The sequence below is a fragment of the Scylla paramamosain genome, chromosome 6 (genome assembly GCF_035594125.1).
Source record: "Scylla paramamosain isolate STU-SP2022 chromosome 6, ASM3559412v1, whole genome shotgun sequence".
Taxonomy (NCBI): Eukaryota; Metazoa; Arthropoda; class Malacostraca; order Decapoda; family Portunidae; genus Scylla; species Scylla paramamosain.
Genome location: NC_087156.1, coordinates 17104497 through 17128031, shown reverse-complemented (window position 1 = coordinate 17128031; position 23535 = coordinate 17104497). Strand labels below are relative to the sequence as shown.

The 23535-nt window shown below is 43.9% G+C and overlaps 1 long non-coding RNA gene across 3 annotated transcripts in view; it reads left to right on the top strand.

Annotated features, from left to right (window-relative positions):
* Window positions 1-23535, top strand: part of LOC135101355 (uncharacterized) — a 121310-nt gene that overhangs the window by 60810 nt on the left and 36965 nt on the right. For all 3 annotated transcript variants that reach the window (XR_010269230.1, XR_010269231.1, XR_010269232.1), the window contains exon 2: window positions 10429-10552. This is a non-coding gene — a long non-coding RNA (uncharacterized LOC135101355). The remainder of the gene's footprint in view (window positions 1-10428; window positions 10553-23535) is intronic.

Below are 23535 nucleotides of genomic sequence, written 5' to 3'. Positions count from 1 at the left end.
CAAGTAACTCAAGGCCTGCCAACATTGCTTTGAACGTTGATTATCTTGGCTTAATTGGTAACGTGGGAATTGACGATTTACTGGGATTGTTTTGTCAATGGTTTGATTCCCAACGAGACTCTCATGGCTAGTTTTTATTTATTTATTTATTCATTTATCTACGTTTGAAACATTTGAAATATTAATTAATATCCTAAATTTTCAAGTGCATAATACTTTAACTTGATTTTCCTAGGAAAGCTCTTTTTAAGCTTGTTTTTTTTCCGGGCAGTTGTTTGTAATTAAAACTTTTTGTTATCCCAATGCAAAACCAAAGAAAAAATTAGAACAGCAATAGACTGGATATCATTTTCATAGTGTTACCTTGATTGTCTTTTGCTGTTATAGAAGTAAAGTTCACTGTTATATTTTTGTCTCTCTCCCCCCCTCTCCTCCCTCCCTCTCTCCCCCCCCTCTCCTCTACCCCTCTCCTCTCCCCTCTCTCCTCCCCCCCCTCTCCTCCCCCCTCTCTCCTCCCCCCCCCCTCTCTCTCTCTCTCTCTCTCTCTCTCTCTCTCTCTCTCTCTCTCTCTCTCTCTCTCTCTCTCTCTCTCTCTCTCTCTCTCTCTGTGGAGCGTTCGTACCAATAACGCTAAATCTCCCAAGAGTTTTCTCATAATTTTGTACTGTTTTTCCCGCGTAATGGACGAGCAGAGCGTGTCAGCCCGAAACCTTTGACAAGTAGTCTTCACAAATACAAAGAAATCAGTTAAATATAAACACACCAGTTGAAATACAAAGTTTAAACATGTCCATCAAACATGCGAAGCCGTATACATACCAATAAAAGATCTTAATATACATGGACCCTAAATCACATTTCCTCCTTCTCTCTCTCTTTTCTTTCTCATAAGGTCTCGTTTTTCCTTACTTTCCTTCTGGTTATGACGTTTCTCCCTCTCTCTCTCCTTCCTTCCTTCCTTCCTTCCTTCCTTCCTTCCTTCCTTCCTTCCTTTCTTTCTTCTTTCATTTTCTTCATTTCTCCATTCTTTCTTTCCTTCGTCCCACAAGTAAAATTCTTTCCCCCTCCCACTCTCTCTCTCTCTCTCTCTCTCTCTCTCTCTCTCTCTCTCTCTCTCTCTCTCTCTCTCTCTCTCTCTCCTCTCTCTCTCTCTCTCTCTCTCTCTCTTTCTCTCTCTCTCTCTCTCTCTCTCTCTCTCTCTCTCTCTCTCTCTCTCTCTCTCTCTCTCTCTCTCTCTCTCTCTCTCTCTCTCTCTCTCTCTCTCTCTCTCTCTCTCTCTCTCTCTCTCTCTCAGCTCCGAGTAAAAATGTTTCTCTCACCTTCCGAAAACTTTGTCCATTACACTATTTGTCTGGTGCTCATCAGGGCGAGTAATGCTTTCGGTGACCAGTTTCTTGTGTGGGAGTGTTTGTGGCCACCTACTGAAGCGTCACCTCTTGATGTAAACAAGGGAAAAGGTGCTCGAAAAAGGGGCGAGAGTATTCTGTCCCTTCGTGTGGTCAGTTGGAGAGACGAGTGACAAGAGAGAGAGAGAGAGAGAGAGAGAGAGAGAAGGGGGCGGAGAGAAAGAGAAATATGAGTGATACTGATAAACTGTAGACGAAAGAGAAGTTGGAAAGAAAGAGAGGAAGAGACACAGACGGACAGAGACACAGAGAGAAGGATAAACAGACAGACAAACAGAAGAAGGGAAGGGTAGGGCATCGCCAAATCTTCCCTCACTGCAGACTGACATGCCCAACTTTTCGTTCCCAACAAATTGAAATCATGTCCCCACACCGTTTCAGGTTTGCACACTGACAGAATCAGCGGAAAGCATCTTTGGGTACGAGGTTATTTTCGTTTTAAAAATCTCTCAGACCTTCTTCTCTCAAATGCCTTCCTTCCTTCTCCCCTCTCCTCTCCCTTCCTCCCTCCATCCTTCCCTCCTTCTCTTCCTCTCTCCCGCCCGCCCTCCTTCCGCCCACCCCTTTTCCCTGCCTCGCTCTTTCCTGCCTTTCTCCTCTATTGGAAAGTCTAAGAAATATTCTTGTCACGTAGGTGTCGCCGTTACCCTCGTGTGCATTCGCGAACACACACACACACACACACACACACACACACACACACACACACACACTGGAATTGTGACTAGACTGAGGGTAGTAAGAGGCTTTGAGTCTACATACATTGAAGAGCAACTAATAATAGGTAGTGGAAATTTATCTTCCTCAGCCATGATTACATAAGGAACTATAAAAATCTTTGTATTGGGAATGTTGAATGCTCTTCAAGTTACAAGTATTATGACGATTCGCGTGCTTAATTTGTCATATATTTGTGTGTGTGTGATTGAGAGATGCTGTGCGTCTGACAGTCTCGATTATGCGATTATACATTCAAAACATAAGCTGATGACCGTAACTGTTGTTTTCTTGTGTTGATTAGAAAAGAAACATATGCAAAGGGGTAATGTGAATAAGAACGATAATAATTACGATGACGGTGATAGTAGTAGTAGTAGTAGTAGTAGTTTTCACCTCATCTTGTGACCTGTTCTTTGGCACTCCCCGGCATAGCGTCACGTGACCCAGAGAGCATGAGAGCTTGAGCCAGGGTACGGGCGTGCGGGCGTAGCGGGTTAGCGGGAGGCGGCGCTGCATTCCCCAGTGAAGGAAAACACACTTTATGATCCACTTGTTTTTCATTCGTATTCCATCGCGCTCGGGAACATTTTTATCAATTGTACGTTTTCTATGTACCGAATGAATTATTACCCGGCTTTCACTTTACCAGAAAACTGAAAGAAAAAGAGAAAAGGCGAGTATACGTCAAGATAACGAATGGTAAGGACTTGTAAAACTTCTCTGGGGTGAAAGCACGAAAAATACAAATCACTTGAGGAAGCAAAGCGGAGCAGACTGACCAGCCTCGCTCACCCACAAGTCTTTCCTGCGTGGCCAAGATTTTTTCCTCTTCTATCTGGACGCCGTCTTGCTCCTGGTCGGTGTAAGCATCATTTACCCGAGCTGGAGGGAAGACTGACCCCTCCTGCCCACTCCCACAGCTATCCCTGCCCCTCCTCCCTCTCCCCCTCTCTCTCGCCCCCCTCTCCAAACCCCTGCTGGACACTGTCTCCTGCTGACTCGGCATCTCCCGCCCCGCTGTGACGTTCAGGTCTTATATACTGCCCCTCCTCCTTCTCTTCCTCCTCCTCTTCCTCTTCATCTTCCTTCTCCTCTTCCTTCTCCTCTTCCACCTCCTCCTCTTACCATAAACATCAGCTTCCATCAACACTAGCTTTTCTTCGTTATTACGCCGCCGCCACCACCACCACCACCACCACCACCACCACCACCACCACCAAAGCTTTTCTCCCGACAGCCTCCAAATAAATATTACCGTAAACAAAGGAGATAAAGGCAGGAAGGATTAAGTCTGTTTATCCCTGTGTCTCCCCTCACCCGCCATCTTGAAAGTAAAGCCGTAAAGATAACAACAGTATTAGCGATAATGATAATTACTTCTCTCCTTGTGATTTCTTTTGGGGGATAAGTGTGCTTGCCGAGTTAGTTGTTATTGCAGTAGAGATGGTAGTAGTAGTAGTAGTAGTAGTAGTAATAGTAGTAGTAGTAGTGGTAGTGGTGGTGGTGGTAGTGGTAACATCATTATTATTATCCTATTTATCATCGTCACTTTAATTTTACTTTTCGTCCTTGTTTTTCATCTCGTGTCACGGAAGCAGCGCGGCGCGTCCTGCTCCCGCGGGCGCCTCCAGGGAGTTGTTTTTCACGCTGCTCTGGCTCTCCTTAAACCTCACTCAGCCTGCGAGGCAATACAGGAAAAAAATTATTTCCTCCCAGGCAAGAGAGTGTCCTATGGGAAATATCCTTTGCTTCTTCGTTAGCCACTTTCTCTCTCTCTCTCTCTCTCTCTCTCTCTCTCTCTCTCTCTCTCTCTCTCTCTCTCTCTCTCTCTCTCTCATTTCCACCTCCCTTTACAGCTTTTCTTCCTCCTCATCCAACACATTTCCCACATTTATTATATCTCCTCTTCTTTCATCCTTCCCTCCTTCCTTCCTTCCTTCATTCCTTCCTTCATTCCATCCTTCCTCCTTCTATTTTTCCAGGCAAGGTGGAAGAAAAGCCTCACCTGTGAAGGAAAACTAATTGGAGAGAGATAAAGATCCTGTCGCTCCTTCTCCTGTCTTTCATCTCACAATATTTCTCTCTCTCTCTCTCTCTCTCTCTCTCTCTCTCTCTCTCTCTCTCTCTCTCTCTCTCTCTCTCTCTCTCTCTCTTAGCTCTGTTTTCTATATTTTTATATCAATACTGCCTTTTCTTCAATTTTTGGGTTCCTCATAAAGTAAATGGACTTTTTTTTCACTCAATCTATAGACAGTCTTTGTGACGATTACTATTGTATTTGCTGGATGGACATCTGTACAAATAAGAATGATTTTGATATTACAAGGACTGAGAATTTATCTTGCCAGGAGGATAGAGTAAAAGCACCTTAAGCTGCATTAGTTGGAAAGGCTTAGGGAGTGTGGTAATATGATGCGGGCGCCTAAATCCGCTGACCCTTTCCTTCCCTTTGACACACCTTTCCTGTATCACTAGCCACTGAGACATATCTAAAGATTATACCGGGTAAAATTGAAAAACCTATCCTTGTAAATCCTTCTCTTTCTTGTAGACACTTATAAAGATTTCACACATTGATTTTAGTGTCAAGCATTGATGCATTACCGTAGGGAAAGGATTAAAAGGCTCAGCAAAAGGAGAAATCAGGCACTCTTAGTCAGCGAACGAGTAACGAATCGTACGGATGGTCATGAGGTCGACATATTCAAATTTACAAAAGAAGATAATATGCAAAAAACTACTTTACGAATTGGCCTGTGATTGAGCGGAACAAACCGAAGAAGAACGAGATAGATGCACAGGCTTTCAAGAGTTGGGAGGTAACGTCAATTTGTAGGTGTGGAGTGGAGATGGTAAGTCTTCAGTGCTCAGAAATTGTCACGTGAATGCCAACTTTTGATCGCTTTTGTTCTCTTTATTTCCTTATGTTCTTGTGTTCTCATGATGCTGATGATGATGATGAGGAGGAGGAGGAGGAGGAGGAGGAGGAGGAGGAGGAGGAGGAGGAGGAGGAGGAGGAGGAGGAGGAGGAGGAGGAGGAGGAGGAGGAGGAGGAGGAGGAGAAGTAGGAGAAGAAGGTGGAGGAGGAGGAGCTGGTGGAGGAGGAGGAGAAGGAGGAGAAGGAAGAGGAGGAGGATAGTGGTAATAACAGTGTAAATATATACATAAAAAAACCTTACTTTTTATTTCTCAGCAAAAAAAAAGTAAAAAAAAAAAAAAGAGAAATAATAATAAGCAGCATCAAATAAGGCACATGATTATTCCCACTACCTGATAAGAGGGAAAGAACACACACACACACACACACACACACACACACACACACACACACACACAGGCGTCTCATCGTGGACTTCGGCGGGAGGGAACAAGGGCGAGGGAGGCTGCACCGTCAGACAGCCGCCAAACAGGTTCCCGGTCGTCTAAGGAGAGCGTGGGCGGTGGGTTTGGGTTGCAGGTGCCGAGGGCGAAGGTGGAGCTGCCGGGGACGAGGGACTGTGAATGGTGGTGGTGGTGGTGGTAGTGGTGGTGCCTGCAGCTATGTTTCCTGAAAGAGTGAAACTAGAGAGAGACTGTGTGTGTGTGTGTGTGTGTGTGTGTGTGTGTGTGTGTGTGTGGTGTGGATGTTAATGTTGTTGTTATTTTTATTACTGAAATATCGGAAGGAATACAACTGCAGAAAATACTTCTCATGACAATCAACGTGAAAGTTATTATTACGTATGGGCGTATCAGACACAACACTTAACGATTAGTGGGAAAAAAGGAATAAAAACTGTAGTGTGTTCGTGCGCAACTGATTGAACAAACTACACAAGTATAAGAACAAAGACATGCATTCCGACTTACGACAAAAAAATATAAATAGAAAAAAAATATATATTCACATACATATAGAAATATAAAAACTATGGATGCATGTTAAAATAAAGAGAATGAAGACAAGAGTAAAGTGAGGAGGAGGAGGAGAAGGAGGAGGAGGAGACAGTCAATATGCAGCAGCAACTTATCTTGGCAGTGACTTATTTTGTGAAGCGAGATGGAACGTTAAACTGTGTGTGTGTGTGTGTGTGTGTGTGTGTGTGTGTGTGTGTGTGTGTGTGTGTGTATGTGAAGGAAAGGAGGCCAAGGATGAAAAGAAGCGAAAGAGGGGAGCAAGGATAATGACAATAAAAAGGGATAATGGCAAGAACCGAGAGCGAAAATGAGGAGGAGGAATAAGAGGAAGAGGAGAATAACAGGAAAAAGGGACAATGAGAGCGGGGATAACGACAGTATAAAAGAGGAGAAAATCTAGGCCAGAAACGATAAGGAAAATTAGAAGGGAAGGAAAAGGGGGAATGAAATGAGAGAAAGGATAGCAGAGAAATGAGCAGGGAGAAAACAGAAAAGGACGATGAAAAAGAACGAAAAGATGAAAATGAAGGAAAAATTATGAAAACTAGACTGGTGGTCGTACTAGAGATGGTACTATAGGAGTTATGTATCGTAGCAGAATTGATTTCATGACGGGATGGAAATTGGATTAGACTGCTAGTCGTACCTGCTTAGGGGAACGTACTAAGCTAAGTATTAGACCTCACTGGTGGTCGTTCCTTGCTAGTGGTCATACCTGGCTTGTGGTCGTACCAGATTGGTCGTCATACCTGGCTGATGGCCGGAACTGGCTTTTGGTCGTACTTGACTGGTAGACGTACCAGAGTGGTGGTCGTATCAGACCGGGACCACACCATTCCTGAGGTCGTGTCAGTTTGGGTGCTGTGCTAGACTGAGGATCGTACAAGGTTAGGCGTCATATCGGAGTGGGTACCGTGCCAGAGTAGGAATTATACCCAAACTGGGGGTCGTACCAAAACGTGCCAGGCTGAGGGTGTTGCAGGTCGTGCCAGGGTGGAGGAGTAGTGGCAGAGTGCCGCTTTTAGCTAGGAAGAAACACTCGGGTCAGCTTTCTCGGCCTCAATAATGGAGTCTTGTGTTGCTCTTTGTTGTTTCCTTAGTTTTGTCTCTTATGTTTCGCTGTCTCGTGTTGCATTTCTGGCATTTATCTCTTGTATGTTGTCTTGTCATTGATAATTCAAATGAAACTTCTTAACATCTTCACTTTTGTCTATTTCACTTTATCTTATGGTGCATTTCTGACGTTTATCTTTTATTTGTTGTCTTGCCACTGATGACTCAAATAAAACCTGCTAACATTATTTCCAGTTTAGATAGTCTAGATGCCCGCTAGTGGGTACATCGAATACAGATACAGAACAAACATTACTTACAGGATATGCCAGATAGTGAACAGGTGTTTAGAGCAGATGAGAATGAGAAGCTGACAGATATTTCCATAACTAGGGAGATAGTGGAACAGGAGGTAAATAGGCTAAAAAAGTTCAAGTCACCAGGACCTGATGAAATATATCCCAGAGTACTTAAGGAATGTAAAGAGATTGTTAGTGAGCCGTTAGTTTCTGTCTTTAGGAAATCACTGGAGTCGGGTGAGGTACCAGTAATGTGGAGGCAGGCTAATGTAGTACCCATCTTTAAGAAAGGAAATAAAACTTTAGCGTCTAATTATAGACCTGTCAGCTTAACTTCAGTTGTAGGTAAAATGTTAGAGTCAATAATAGCGAGGAACATTAGGGAACATTTAGACAAACATAACTTGATAAATCAGTCACAGCATGGCTTCACGAAGGGGAAGTCTTGCCTGACAAATTTGTTAAGTTTTTACAGTAAGGTGTACGAGGCAGTAGATAATGGTGATAGTTATGATATCTTATATCTGGACTTTAGTAAAGCATTTGACAAGGTACCCCATCAAAGGCTCCTGAGAAAGGTTAGGGCACACGGGATAGATGGGAAGGTGTTAGGCTGGATAGGGTCATGGCTTGGTAACAGGCGACAGAGAGTGGTAATAAACGGCTCGAAATCCGAGTGGGGTCATGTAATTAGTGGGGTGCCACAGGGATCAGTATTAGGGCCATTGTTATTTCTAATGTATATCAATGACTTGGATAGTGGAATTAGTAGTGATGTTAGTAAATTTGCGGATGACACAAAAATAGGTAGATTAATTAGGTCAGAATCGGATGCCATCGCCTTGAAGGCAGACTTAGATAGAATGAATGAGTGGACGGATAGATGGCAAATGCAATTTAATATCAATAAATGCAAAGTGCTTAGCGTAGGTAGAGGAAACCCACACAATAGGTACACATTAGACAACCAAACTCTGGTAGGTACAGGATACGAGAAAGATTTAGGAGTTATAGTTAGCTCTGAAATCCGTCTAGGGAAACAATGCATAGAAGCCAGAAACAAGGCAAATAGGGTACTAGGATTCATTTTTGGGAGTGTTAAAAGTAGAAGGCCGGAAGTAATATTAAAGTTATACTTGGCGCTGGTCAGACCTCATCTAGACTACGCGGTGCAGTTCTGGTCCCCACATTACAGGAAAGATATAGGTCTATTAGAATCAGTACAGAGGAGAATGACTAAAAGGATACAGGGGATGAGGAGTATTCCTTACGAGGCGAGGTTGAAGCTCTTAAATTTACATTCTTTAGAGAGACGTAGGTTAAGAGGGGACCTGATAGAAGTCTTTAAGTGGTATAAGGGTTATAGCAAGGAAGATGTAAGCAAAATTCTTAGGATCAGCAACCAGGGTAGAACAAGAAATAACGGGTTCAAGCTTGAAAAATTTAGGTTTAGGAAGGAGATAGGAAAAAAATTGGTTCTCAAATAGAGTGGTAGATGAGTGGAACGGACTCAGTAATCATGTAGTTAGTGCTAGGACACTAGAGAGCTTTAAGAGAAGATTAGACAAGTTTATGGATGGGGATAGCAGATGGAAATAGGTGTGTTTCATACAGGGACTGCCACGTGTAAGCCTGGTCGCTTCTTGCAGCTTCCCTTATTTCTTATGTTCTTATGTTCTTATGTACACTGAGCTTAATCCAATGTTATTTTGTCTAGTAACACTTCATATCTATTTCCATTACGGAATGACACTTTTTATATATATATATATATATATATATATATATATATATATATATATATATATATATATATATATATATATATATATATATATATATATATATATATATACGACAATATCAGCCGTAGTAAAAGTAAACATATATATTCGCCTTAAACTCTCTTTCAACACTCGATAAACTGACCAATGATGGCGTGACCGATAAATCTATAAATACAACAGCTGTAGAAAGAAGAAAAGTACGGCCATCATGTACTTATATAAAAAAGTAGAAAAAATTATTGTTGTTTACGTGGTTTTCGAGTGAAAACACACAGATTAATGTCGCCTGCCGTCAACACTCCTTTCCACACGCCCCGCTGTTTTTCAGGTGACAAAAAGCAGGTAGACTCAGCCTTCGTTTTCCTCATCACGTCTGCATAATCTACGTCGCTCTCCTTCCGACACTCAGCCGATAATGAGCAAAAAGAGAAGGAATGCCCACTGATATATCAGTGTCCCAGCCAAGGCTCAGACTCACACACGCCACTGGATAACCATTTCCTAACTCATCTCCTCCTTCTATCTTCTTTTTTATACCCCCCTCTGATTAACAACATCTCCCTTATGCCATATCACATTTTTTACCCGTTTCCTGGTTACCTATCACATTACCTGGTCACCTGATTACCTGTTTACCTGCTCACTCACCTGGTACTCAAGATAAACATCACTAATAGACGGACGTACAGCGTTTTTCCCTCCCATCTTTTTTTGTACTGCATATTTCATCGTTCATTATGCAAGTCCGGCCTCTATTTAGTCATCCCAGAAATGTGCTGATTTGACTGGAGACGGGGCTGTGAATATGAGCGAAGCAGGGCGGGACAGGACCAGGGTGAGGTGGCAAGAACGGGTCAAGCTATGTAGCGGTCGCAACGGAGAGGCTATCGTTGTGATCGGCGGCCTCCCCTTCAGCGAGGTGGCAGGTGAGACGAGTCCTTTTCCTTCTCCCTCCCTCTCAGTAGTCTGATAAGGGCGAGGAGGGGAAGGGGAGAAGGGAGATAGGGCGAGGGACGGAGAGAGGGAGGGGAGGGAGAGGTGAAGTAGGTAGAGATGTAAGATAAGGATAAGGTAACCAGGGAAATGGTGGGATTGCTATGAAATGTGATATCCTTGTTTTTCCGTGAATAAATAGAGAAATGAGAGAGAGAGAGAGAGAGAGAGAGAGAGAGAGAGAGAGAGAGAGAGAGAGAGAGAGAGAGAGAGAGAGAGAGAGAGACACTATAAATAAATCTCACATTTCTTTTCTCTCTTTTTATCTTTCAGAAGACAATGTGGTTTGAAGTCTGGTCTGTCAAACTATAAAAAAAAAAAAAAAAATTGAAAAGAAAAAAAAGTCACCGGGCAGCTTCCATCAACCGAGTCCCCTGCAGGCCGCCAGGCAGGAGAGGTTAGTCACCTTTTGCCATGTTTACGTGTAACTCTTCCCTCGTTTCGTGTCTGCCACCGCCGCCTCAGGCCGTGTGACACCAGAACGGAAGGAGTACGGAGGAAAGGCGGGGAATGTTATAAGATGTGCACGTGTGGAGAGAGAGAGAGAGAGAGAGAGAGAGAGATTCACAGTCTACTATAAAAGGATAAACAACCAAATTAAACAGCTCTCCAAAATTGTTTATTTTCCGTAAAGCACCAAATACTTTGCAGCTCTGAAAATAGACCAACAAACTAAGGACTAATTATGTTTAAGCACTAACAGATCCGTTTTCGACAACTATGGAAGTGTCCTATTGTGTGTGTGTGTGTGTGTGTGTGTGTGTGTGTGTGTGTGTGTGTGTGTGTGTGTGTGTGTGTGTGTGTGTGTGTGTGTGTGTGTGTGTGTGTGTGTGTGTGTGTGTGTGTGTGTGTGTGTGTGCTGTTGTTGTTCCGGAACACGAGAAGGACGGTAAAGAACGAGATAAGTTTGCAGCAAGTAATCAGTCTGTGTGGATGAAAGCGAGAGGAGAATGTACTTGTAAATGTACACAAATTGCATTAGGTATTTGCAAAAAGAGAAGAATAAAAGTACGGAATTAAAGATCCATTGAGTTATTTCTCGATTCTTTGGAAATGTTGCATCTGATTAATTTTTGCACTGAAATGAATTTCTGAATTTCTCTGATTTTTCGGGTGCCACGTAATTGTATGATAAAAATACATGAATCTACCATTACCAACCTGTTTACCTTTTACTGAACTGGCACAAAAGAGCGTGAGACCAAGAATTTTGAGTGACGGAGTGAAATAAAAGTAAAAAAAAAAAACGAAAGAAAGAAGGAGACTCTCAACAAGCAAACCTGTAAACCGAATCATTTATTTCACGAAATGTCAGTCCTGGAAAATGCACCACACATGCTAGTGTTTCTGTGACGAGGCAGCGACGCGACTTTCCAAATACGTCGGAATAATGTGAAGAAAATTATCCTCCCTCTGCCTGTATCCGTGTCTCTGTGTCCCCTTCCCTCCTTCCTCTCCTCCTGCCGGTATCTCCTCCCGCCCCTCCAGCCTCTTTTTACATCTCCCCGCAGCTCTCTTTCTCCATCTCTCCAGATTTTTTTTTCTCTCCGTTCACCGTTTCCTTACCTTCCCCAATTTCTCCTTCCTTAACCAGTTCGTTTCCTGTACTCCTGACTCTCCACACACACACACACACACACACACACACACACACACACACACACACACTTTTCCGTCTCCTCACCTGCTTTTCCTCACTTCCTTACTCCTCTCTCCGCCTCGTCTTTTACCATTATGCCTCTCCTCTCCTTTCTCTAATTTTCTAATAGCCATCATCCTTTCGTGCGCCTCCCCGCTTTACCATCCCTGCTTCACCCATCTCTGTTCCTTCCTCCTCTTCCTCTTTCACCGTCTTGCCTTTCTGTCAATGCACTCCCGTCTCTCCACCACTTCTATTCTTCCATCCTTCCTCTTCTCCTGCCTCCGGGCCGTGGGAGGAGGGCGCCCTCGCTGCATTCATCACTCCCCGTCAGCATCATCTGGTGAAAAAAGAGTAAAAAATAAGAAAAAAGCAATAATGCAGCCCTGAAAGTCTTTACCTCCTCCTACCTGGCAGCGGCCTTCTTACCTGCGCAGGATAATCAATTAACGGACGATAATTACCTTCTCGACGCTGCCTCAGTCAAGTTAATGAGGTGAGATGAAGCAGAGAGATAAAGAAGCTTCTCAAGAGTTACTTACCAGTGTGTGTGTGTGTGTGTGTGTGTGTGTGTGTGTGTGTGTGTGTGTGTGTGTGTGTGTGTGTGCAGTATTTCCTTGTGTATGCTTTTAACGCTGCTCTCTCCTTCCAATACCTGAGAGTTTCGGGAAAGTGAGGGAGTGAATGCCCGGACAGAGAGGAACTGGGAGGTTAGAGAGGGAGGGATGCACGCTGAGTAGAACTATTGGTTGGGTTGCACTGCGAGAAAATTGAGACGTACGAATAAAAATAGAGACTTCGCTGAGGCCAAAGGTGAGAGTCAGGGACGTGGCCGTGAGATGAGGGAAAATAAAGAAAAGGTTTGTAGGAAGAGGTGAGGTGGAGAGAAGGAGAGTAAGGTACATGAATGATGAATGTAGGGTATTCTTTATCGTGGACACCCCATTAAGAGGAGGAAGAGAAAGAGGAGAAGGGGCGGAGAGGAAATGTCACAATTGATTTGATTGATTGATCGATCGAATGTGATAAAAGTTGAGGCCTTTCTGGGGTCCCGTTACTTATTCCCTTTTTTTACCTGGTGCACAATGGCTGCGGGCGAGGGTGGACGAGGGAGTGAGGGAGGGAGGAGGGGAGAGGGAGGGAGGGAGGGAAGGAGGGAGTGAGTCATGTACTGAAAACGAGACGAGGGGAAAAAACTGGACTAAAAAAGTTTAAATGTTTACGTAACTTGAAACTTGCTGAGAACCACCTGCTCCCCTTATTTCTCCCCTTTCTCTTCCTCCCCCTCTTCTTCCTCGTCCTCTTTTTCCTCTCCCGCCTCTTTCTTCTACTGGCACTCTTATCCCCGGAGTGAGCAGTTTTCGCAGTTTTCTCTTGAATATTAGCTGACATTTAGCGTGGGCACGTGCAGTGTGTGTCCTCAGAGTGAGACGGTGTAATTATCACCCACCTGTGGCTTGTCATCACCTGTGCCGTCTTGCCCCACGCACCACACCTGCTTGAACACACACACACACACACACACACACACCACACACACACTCTCTCTCTCTCTCTCTCTCTCTCTCTCTCTCTCTCTCTCTCTCTCTCTCTCTCTCCTCTCTCTCTCTCTCTCTCCTCTCTCTCTCCCTCTCCCTCTCTCTCTCTCTCTCTCCTCTCTCTCTCTCTCTCTCCTCTTCTCTCTCTCTCTCTCTCTCTCTCTCTCGTTCCGGCATTTTTTTTCTATCTCTTCATAATTACAGAATTAATGGAACTTGAGCATAATTGTCAGTTTTCTTTTTCCTTTACTTTCCTGAACATTTTCTTTGCTGCAACTTACATCCTTATTCTTTAGTGTAGCTAATTTTTTTTTTATCTTCTTTTTTTTTTCTCGCAACTTCTTTCCTTGTTCATCAAATTTGTCTAAAATGCATCGTGTCTCCTCCTTCTCCTCCTCCTCCTCCTCCCCCCTCCTCTTCCTCTTCTTCGTTCCTCCTTCCCTCTTCCTCTTCTTTCAACAACATCTAGTCTAGTCCCCCTCCTTCCTTGCCGAGGCGCCCCCTTCGCAAATATTGCTTCCCTATTCTGCCCGAGACTTAAAGCTGTCTGGTGGGAGGGTGGAAGCCAGGCCGACTTGCAAGGGTGACGCCGATGGGGAGGAGAATCACATTAGTAGTAGTAGTAGTAGTAGTAGTAGTAGTAGTAGTAGTAGTAGTAGTAGTAGTCGTAGTGGTAGTAGTCGTAGTAGTAGTAGTTTTAATTTTCATCACCATCCATGTTTCTTTTGTCATGACACTTCTGTTCTTCTATTGCGTTTCTCTTCTTCTTCTTCCGTTCTTCATTTATTCTTCTCTTGCCTCCTTCACTGTGTATCCTTCGTCTCCCTCTTCGCTATTACTCTTTTCTTCCTCTCTTCCTGTTTCATTCTCGTTTATATTTTCCACGTGTTACTTTCTGCTGCCTTCCTTTGTCCCTTCCTTTTTCCATTTATTCCTTTTTCTCTCATTTCTTCCTTTCTTCCTCATATCTGTTTTTTTTTTTTTTCTGTTTTATGAGCTACTTCCCAATTTCTCTGATAAAGAATAAAATGGCGACCTCCTCGTTTTCCTTTTCGTCCTCTTTCTTATCAGTTTCTTCTTCTTCTTCTTCTTCTTCTTCTTCTTTCTTCTTCTTCTTCTTCTTCTTCTTCTTCTTCTTCTTTACATTCTTCTTCTTCTTTACATTCTTCTTCTTCTTTTTCTTCTTCTTCTTCTTCTTCTTCTTCTTCTTCTTCTTCTTCTTCTTCTTCTTCTTCAACTTCTTTACATTCTTCTTCTTCTTCTTCTTCTTCTTCTTCTTCTTCTTCTTCTTCTTCTTCTTCTTCTTCTTCTTCTTCTTCTTCCTCTTCTTCTTCTTCTTTACATTCTTCTTCTTCACATTCTTCCTCTTCTTCTTCTTCTTTGCATTCTTCTTCTTCTTTGCATTCTTCTTCTTCTTCTTCTTCTTCTTCTTCTTCTTCTTCTTCTTCTTCTTCTCTTCTTCTTCTTCTTCTTCTTCTTCTTCTTCTTCTTCTTCTTCTTCTTCTTCTTCTTCTTCTTTACTTTCTTCTTCTTCTTCTTCTTCTTCTTCTTCTTCTTCTTCTTCTTCTTCTTCTTCTTCTTTTTTACATTCTTCTTCTTCTTCTTCTTCTTCTTCTTCTTCTTCTTCTTCTTCTTTCTACCATCTCCTCCTCCTCCTCCTCCTCCTCCTCCTCTCATTTTCCACCATCAGTACATATCAACTAAAAGGAATAGCATTCTCTCTCTCTCTCTCTCTCTCTCTCTCTCTCTCCTCTCTCTCCTCTCTCTCTCTCTCTCTCTCTCTCTCTCTCTCTCTCTCTCTCTCTCTCACTCTCAAATGGAGTGCGCCATTCCTGAGTTTCCTCCCAAGACATGAATCACTCTGCCTGTGTTCCTTGCGTCATGTCAGTGTTCCTTTCCTTGCTCCCCTTCCCCCTTAACCTCCTCATTACTCATGTTCATCACTGGCATTCATCATCATATTCTCTGCCTTTTTTTTTTGGGGGGGGGGGGGAGCGGAGAGGAAGTAAGAGGAAGTACGTAATGAGTTTTATATTTTCCTTTCTCCATCTTTCTCTCCGTATTTCTTTTTTTTTTTCTTTGACGTTATTTTACTGCTGGATTTTTTCTTGGTTGTGTTTCTTTCCTTTGTTTTTTTTTTTTTTTATGATTTTCGTTTTTGCATTATTATCTTTTATTTATTTTTTTTCTTGTTTGCGTTGTTTTTCTGTCGCTTTTTTGTTTTCTTTATTTCTGGTGTGTGTGTGTGTGTGTGTGTGTGTGTGTGTGTGTGTGTGTTTTTCTCTCTTTTTCTTTTTTTCCCTCTCTTTTGTTTTCTTTTTTTTTTTGTTCTTTATGAGGTGTTTGACTATAGCTGATCTCTCTCTCTCTCTCTCTCTCTCTCTCTCTCTCTCTCTCTCTCTCTCTCTCTCTCTCTCTCTCTCTCTCTCTCTCTCTCTCTCTCTCGTGTGCGGTATCATTGCCTTCATTTTCTTTTGTTTCCTCTTTTTCTCTTTCGCTTTATATCGCGCACCATTAGTCTTACCTTTTCATCTCTCCCTCCTTTTCTCCCTCTCTGCCTCTCTCCCTCCCTCCCTTCCTTTTCTTTCTCCCTGCCTCTCCCCCTCCCTCCCTTCTTCCTTTCCTTCGTTCCTCTCATCATTCTCATTATCTTCCTCTTTTTTATTTGTCTTGCTTTTCCTCCATTTTCTCTCCTCCTCCTCCTCCTCCTCCTCCTCCTCCTCCTCTTCGCTCTGCTCTTCTACCCTATCTCTTTAATCAGTTGTTGGAAGTTACAAGAATCTAGAAGTATGTTTCTGTTTAATTATCCAATGTAATCTCAATGTAATCCTCCTCCTCCTCCTCCTCCTCCTCCTCCTCCTCCTCCTCCTCCTCCTCCTCCTCCTCCTCTTCGTCCTCGTCCTCGTCCTCGTTTTCCTACATCATAATGATCCCCCCCTCTCTCTCTCTCTCTCTCTCTCTCTCTCTCTCTCTCTCTCTCTCTCTCTCTCTCTCTCTCTCTCTCTCTCTCTCTCTCTCTCTCTCACATTTCTTCATACTTTCCTTCAATATTTTTTTCCCTTCTCTTAACCTGTTTTCGTCGCCTTTTTTCTCCTCCTTTCCATTCCATTTTTTTCCCTCTCCTCCCTCGGCACTTTTTTCCACGCCGTGATGAAGTCTTGATTAAACTATTGCCGGCTGTTACATCTTCCCGAATCTTTTTATCACTTTGTTATCATTCATTCCGGTTCTTTTTCGCTCGCTTAACCTCATTACGCCTCATAATTGCAAAGGCTCCAGGTGTCTTGGATGATTGAAAGCAACTACGTAAGAGAGAGAGAAAAAAAATGAGAGGCACGTATCAGCATCTTAATCAGTCGGATAACTCAAGTCCCGGATCCTCTATCTCCTCCAGGTGCATATCGATGCACGATAAGGAAAGCAGAATCTGATCAGTCACCCCCTACACGCGCCTTCTTTCCTTCCTCCTGCCGCCGCCAGATGCCTCCACTAGCGAGACCCGATGCATCCTTTGTTTATAACGGCTAATCACCCCTATTGTCTAACTTAGCACTATATTACAGGCTTCTTTCCCATCCCCCCTTAAAGGAAAAACTGCTTATATATTACCCCAAAGAGAGGACTCCCTGCTACCTAACTGGCTATATGGAGAGACGGTAATTGAGCTGACACATGAGCCAAATTACTATGCAGTTAAAAGAGGGAATGCAGTCTCTCCGCTGACGTGCACGGGCTAGATTAGGCTTGTGCTCGGCGTGTGCTGGCCCGGACTGAGCTAGGCAAAGGATAAACTGGATTAGATTTTTACCTTGTTCACTGATAGGATCGAAACAGGATGCACTGGAATACGAAGGGTTGGATTGCGTACTAGATTAGATTTGTGCTCAGCCTGTACTGGTAATGGCCTGGACTGAGCTGAGCAAGGATAAACTGGGTTAGATTTTAACTGAGGTGGACATTGATTAAGTTGAAACAAGATGCAATGAGATATGAAAAGCTGTATTGCGAGCTAGTTAAGCTTGTGCTCGGCCAGTGCTGGGCTTAGACTGAGCTAGGCAAGGATAAACTGGATTAAATTTTAGCTGAGGAGGACATTGATCAAGTTGAAACTGGATGCAATGAAATACAAAGAGCTGGACTGCGTTACAGGTGAGGTTGGTGAAGCTGACTTTGAGTTGGGCGGAGCTGGATTTGGCAGTGCAGGTGGGTAGGGTAGGGAGGCTGTAGTCTGGCTGTCTGGGAGGGACGAGAGTAGATAGGCAGAGCGTATGGCAGGTGTTCTACTGTAAGGGTTCAGTAACAGGGATGCAGACAGACATTGACAGACAAGGAGATAAGTAGCCATCATCATCATCATCATTATCTTCAATTTCTATGATTCCACTGCAGGACAAAGCTTTCGTCTGACCTCTGTTCATCTCTGTCGGCTGCCTGTCTGCCCCGCATCGCCTCAGCAAAAACGCGTTATCTCATATCTCCATCTCTTTCTCTGTCTATTCTTCCTTTATTTTCTCTTCCTCTCTCTTCTCTTTTACAGCCCATATGTTGATGAATAGACATAGACATTGATGAATACACATATAATTGTACAGTAAAAGGGAAAAAATAGAACTTTTGGAAAATTTCCCATATTCTTAAAAAAAAAAAAAATGTAAGCAGAAGAGGAGGAGGAGGAAAAGGAGAAAGGAGATGAGGCTGAAGGAGCCCCGTTCAGGAGACATCGTTAAAATGCTTCTTGCATAATGAAAGGCTAAAGGTCCCCTGCCCGCCCTGTAATGGTCCTCATACTTTCCTGAATGCCGCTCCCGCGAAATGCTGTGTTTTCGCTGTACAAAGAATGTTTAAATGACCTTGAAATAAATTCCCTCGATTGTACAAAGGCTCCGGCATGCTGAGGGGCGGCCGCGGCTCCTAATGAGTTGCAGAGGCGAACCTGATCGTAAGGAATTTTTATTTTCCGCTTAATCCATTCAGAAACTCCCATTTTAGAGACAGGATATAATTATCCCTCTCAGTGTTCCAGCGGCGTAGTATTCACCCCGGGACTGGTGACCACCTCACCGGCGAGAGGCGGATCATTAAAACTAAACTTGTTTTATCTTCATCGACCCTCCCGCAGCTTTCAAGATCATCCTCCGCACTTCAAAGAACTTTCATTCACAGCCTGAGGGAGAAATGTACATGAAGTATTCATAAGAGTCTCTTGTCTTACATAAACATGAATGAACGATTGAAATTTTGATAGAATGCGCGATTAGGATTAATCATGACATTACTGAGGCTGAGACGAGCCGCCAGATGTCTCAAGGTTTCTGTTCCCAGGAGACTCATACTCGCACCAGAGACGCAAAGCACGAGACGAAAACTTGGGCGTATGATCTGCTGGCAGATTCTGGTGTGCATGGTTCAGTTTTCCATCGTGTGTTTCTGTGTTCAATGTTTGGTGTGTTGAAATTTAAAAATGTCTTCATTATTCAGCCAGCTTAGATTGAGGTGAATAAAAAAAATAATATATATATATATATATATATATATATATATATATATATATATATATATATATATATATATATATATATATATATATATATATATATATATATATATATATATATATATATATATATATATATATATATATATATATATTATTATTATTGCACCCACTTTATGAAACTGCTATTTAGTAATTTAAATAGGAAGGTTTGTGTATGCACTCGTATGCATAGTATTCGGCTCCCGCTACATATATACAATGAAGATCTTTTTTTTTATTATTATTACTAATGTTTGTAATAGATCCTGTGTTTTTCTTAATTATTACATGTGCACTTTACTTACGCATTCGTGCAAGAAAAGAGAGATTGCAGGAAAGGATCGACGAGCATTATTCTTCCTCTTCCTCCATAACCACTGCCTTGCCTTTCACTCATTGCCATGCATTACGGAGCTTCTAGAAACATGTAAAGGCAGAGTAAGCAAACCCAGTCGTGCGAGTCTTACCATGTTGTATGAAATCAGTCATTCCCTTACCCACATGCTGTCCTGTCGTGGTTGGTAACTGCTCTTACCTCCACTGTCCTTTAATCTTTCCCTTGATCTTGAGTCGTAAGGATGGTGACAGTCTCCTTATAAGACCCCGACAGTTGACAGATTCTTACCCAGTCAGAGGCGTTAAGATTGAGAGAGAGAGAGAGAGAGAGAGAGAGAGAGAGAGAGAGAGAGAGAGAGAGAGAGAAGAAAAAGCTAGACATAGTACAAGTTAATTTCCTTACAGACACCCTTACAAACAGTTGACAGAATCTTAACAAGCAAGAGAAGTTAGAACTGAGAGAAGAAGCTAAACACAGTGAAAGTTAATCCTGCAAAACCCCGAGAAATGACACATTCCTAGCCAACCACAGGAGTTAAGAAAGAGAGAAGCAGCTAAGCACAATGAAATCAAGTCAGTGCACCTTCCCCCCCCCTCCCCCGCTCCGATCACGCCTGCACCTGCTGAGATTATTCCTGCCCTTATACGGAGAAGAGACTCGGAACATCAACAGACTGCATTGTAATTAGAGTAATGTATTTCCCTGCCCATTTTTTTTGTTCCGACCCTCGGCTTGAGACCCTCCCTTACGAACGATACTTGGGTAGCGCATCCACTCGCTCAAGATTTGCGAGGAGAAGGAGGAGGGGGAGGAGGAGGAGGAAGGCAGGATTAAAAAAAAGAAGGACCCTAGCCATGTTATCTATCAGGGAGGCTCACCCCTGGGCAGGTTTACGAGGAGACAGTCTGTGTAACGCCCCTGCCTTCTTGCCATACACGGGACGAGACGGTGAGGCGGAGGGGAGGTGATGGAGGAGGTGCGGGGGGTAGAGGCGGCGGTGGGCGCGTTGAGGATAATGTGGGAGAGGCTGTAGCAATGATGGGGAAGGTACAGTTGGTGGTAAGGAAGGTGGTAGGTGGGAGGGGATGGGAAGGAGGCGTTGAGGGAGGTCAGGGTTCTGTGGAGGTGAGGGAAATGGGGCAGGGAAAGTGATAGAGAAGGAAAGGAAGACTGTTGAGGAGGTGAGGGTGCTGGTGGAGTTGTTATGTTATTGAAGATACTTTTCGATGGTGTCTCGTTGGTGGTGGTGAAGGAACTGTTGCAGTGAGGTAAACATATGCTATGGATGAAAACAACCTGAATAATGTTTTGTTTAGGAAAGAAAAAAACAGCGACCACATCTACACTTGCAGTCAATATTTTTTTCCTTATCATCATTATCATCCTCTTCCTTCTCCTCCTCCTCTTCCTCCTCCTCCTCCTCCTGCTCTCGTGGTCAAAATTCACCCATCCATCATAACCTCCGCCCTCCCTACTCCATCACCCCATCTTTATCCTCCGCCCCTAACCATCACCACCATCACGGTCATGGCCGCTGCCCGTCACCATCATTACCATCACGAGTCTTCCGAGGTTAGCATGCTCTCCACGGACACATCATTATCATCATCATCATGACTATCATCATCGTCTCCACTCTCATCTATTTTACGAATCTCCTTTCATTTGTTTCACTTCCATTTCTATCCTTTCTGCTTTTCCTTGCTGGGAGAGACCAGTATGGTTTCTTACGTTGCTATGATTTTTTTTTTTTATACATTGCGAGCACTAAATAATGTTTCCATAGATACAGAAAGAGAAAGATTCAGTGGTTCGTCTTTTCTAGGCCACAAAATTAGTTAAGAGATTGTAGCACATGAGCCAATGTCTAAAAAGTCGTAGGTGGATATAGGAAAATATTCGCTCAGCAGTGAAAGAGTCAAATCAGCGTGACACCGCCGCAGCACATCCCCGCCACACCTTTTAGCTCACTCCATGTACCGCTAGCTGCCCTGCTCGTCCTCACCCCCGCCCTCCGCCCTCTCCTCCGCCACAGTTACCGCCGCCACGTGTTACTGGCTCCGTGGCTGCTCCTGAAGGTGATAAACAGCAACTCTTGACAGCCTTAGTAAATTCTTGTTTGTTTTCCTTTAATTTTGGGTCTTGTTTCGTGTAGTGATGGATCAGTTTTGTAGTGTTTGTTAGTTTATCTTTTCATCCTTCATTTCTTTATTTCGTTATTGTTGTTGTTGCTGTCGTTGTTATCCCCTTCCTCTTCCTCTTCCTCTTCCTCTTCCTCTTCCTCTTCTTCTTCCTCCTCCTCCTCCTCCTCCTCCTCCTCCTCCTCCTCCTCCTCCTCCTCCTCCTCCTCCTCCTCCTCCTCCTCCTCCTTATTGTCTTTTTCGCTCGTGTTTATTATCATATGAGTCTCCATTGTATTTTTTTTTTCCATACAATCACTACCTAGTCTAATTATTATCGTTGTGAAGGAAAGAAAGACGATTTTGATTAATATGATTTACTTCTTTTATGAATGTGCCAATGAGCTGACATTAACATTACCAAAACAAGACTAAGTAACACACACACACACACACACACACACACACACACACACACACACACACACACACACACACACACACACACAGCCGTGCACACCCCCCTCTTAGCCGCAGTCCTGGAAGACTGTATAATAATTATCCAGAAACGCAAGTAAAGTCCTGCAATTAGTCGGTTTGCTCCTTGCTGCGGGTGTGGCCGAGTCCTCCTATTAGGTGTTTCATGAGCTTGCTTCGACACGTGAGGGGCAAGCGTCCGGCGTGGGGAAGGTGGCTGACCTGGGGATAATGACTGGCCAGTCAGTGCCCGAAGGGCTGCCGGGCGGACCAGACACTGAACGGGAGGAGTCAGTTAGGAGGCGGTCGTCTACAGGGTGGAGAGGCCGCTACGCCCCGCCCGCGCGGCCCCGTGACCCCAGGGCGTCAAGGGGCGAAGGCGAGGGTAAAATCAGACTAAAATACATTTTTGAGGATCCTTTCATGGCCATCGCTCGCTTCCCTCTTTCACTTTATAAAGTCTCACTCATTTCTTCATTCTCTTTTCTACTCATTTTTCATTCGACACGCTATTCTTCGGGCGATTTCAGTTCTGTTAAAAGTGTTGAATCAAATTCATTCACAACACCACCTCAGGTTTTATTCGTTTTTCTGCACATGACATTCAGATACTTGCATTTTACATATTGCCTTCACATGCTTGTGAAACGATGTGGAGATGTTCCCATCCACTCTGCAGCTCAATCCCCCGCCCACACTTACCACTTTTGGCACATGGCCGAGTGCCTCGAACTTACCGACATACATGTTACCTGCACGACAGTCCTCACCGTGCAGTGTCATGTTGAGAGGAGCAGAATGGGCAGCGTGAACCACTCACACCGGTTGCCATTACAAGGACACCATTAGTACGAGCCTGCACAGGTCATGTACTGCACGGGTGAACATGTAAATGAAGGAAAGATGGAACATGACAACTATTAGAGAAGCAGGTCATGGTTGTGTGTGTGTCTGGATGCAGCGCACGAGGCTCACGGCTGTCCAGACTGAGTGATGACCACGTGCCCCTCCCGCCACTCAGGCAGAACAGAACCTCGCTGTGTGGACGTGTTATCTGATATCACTCGGCTTACGTCAGCAATATTAATAATCTTAAAAGTCTATCGTATTCGTTTTCTGACGCTTATTTCTCAACAAACTTTTATTTGTGATCTTGGTTAGCAGTGCGCAGCCTGAGCGGACGGACAGCTCTCCAATGATTGCATGCCATACTTGTTGCCCTTCATGCACCGGGGAGTCCATTCAGTATTTCACTTTCTTTTCCATCGTCAGACAGATAGAGAAATAATTTGGTTTCCACGCCGACAGAACAAAGTGACACCGTGGATCGCTCAGTGCAAGGCAGGAGGAACTGAAGGGCTGGTGTGCGATGATGGTGGCCGGACGAGGGCGCTTGCTTGGAGACGAGCGAAGAGGAGAGAACAGCTAGGTTTTGGATAGTGTGGTGGTGATGATGGTGGTGGCGGTGTATGTTAGCGTGTTTAAAGGTAGTGGGAGCCGGAATATTAGGGGTGGAAATAAAGGGGCGGGGATGGAGAGGCAGCGGGCGGGATGTGGTGAGGGCGGGGCCACATAATGTCACCGCCGATGGAGTTTACGATGTTAATATTTAAGTACTACAAAATTTGCATTCTTCGTAAATTAGGACACACACACACACACACACACACACACACACACACACACACACACACACACACACACACACACACACACACACACACACACACACA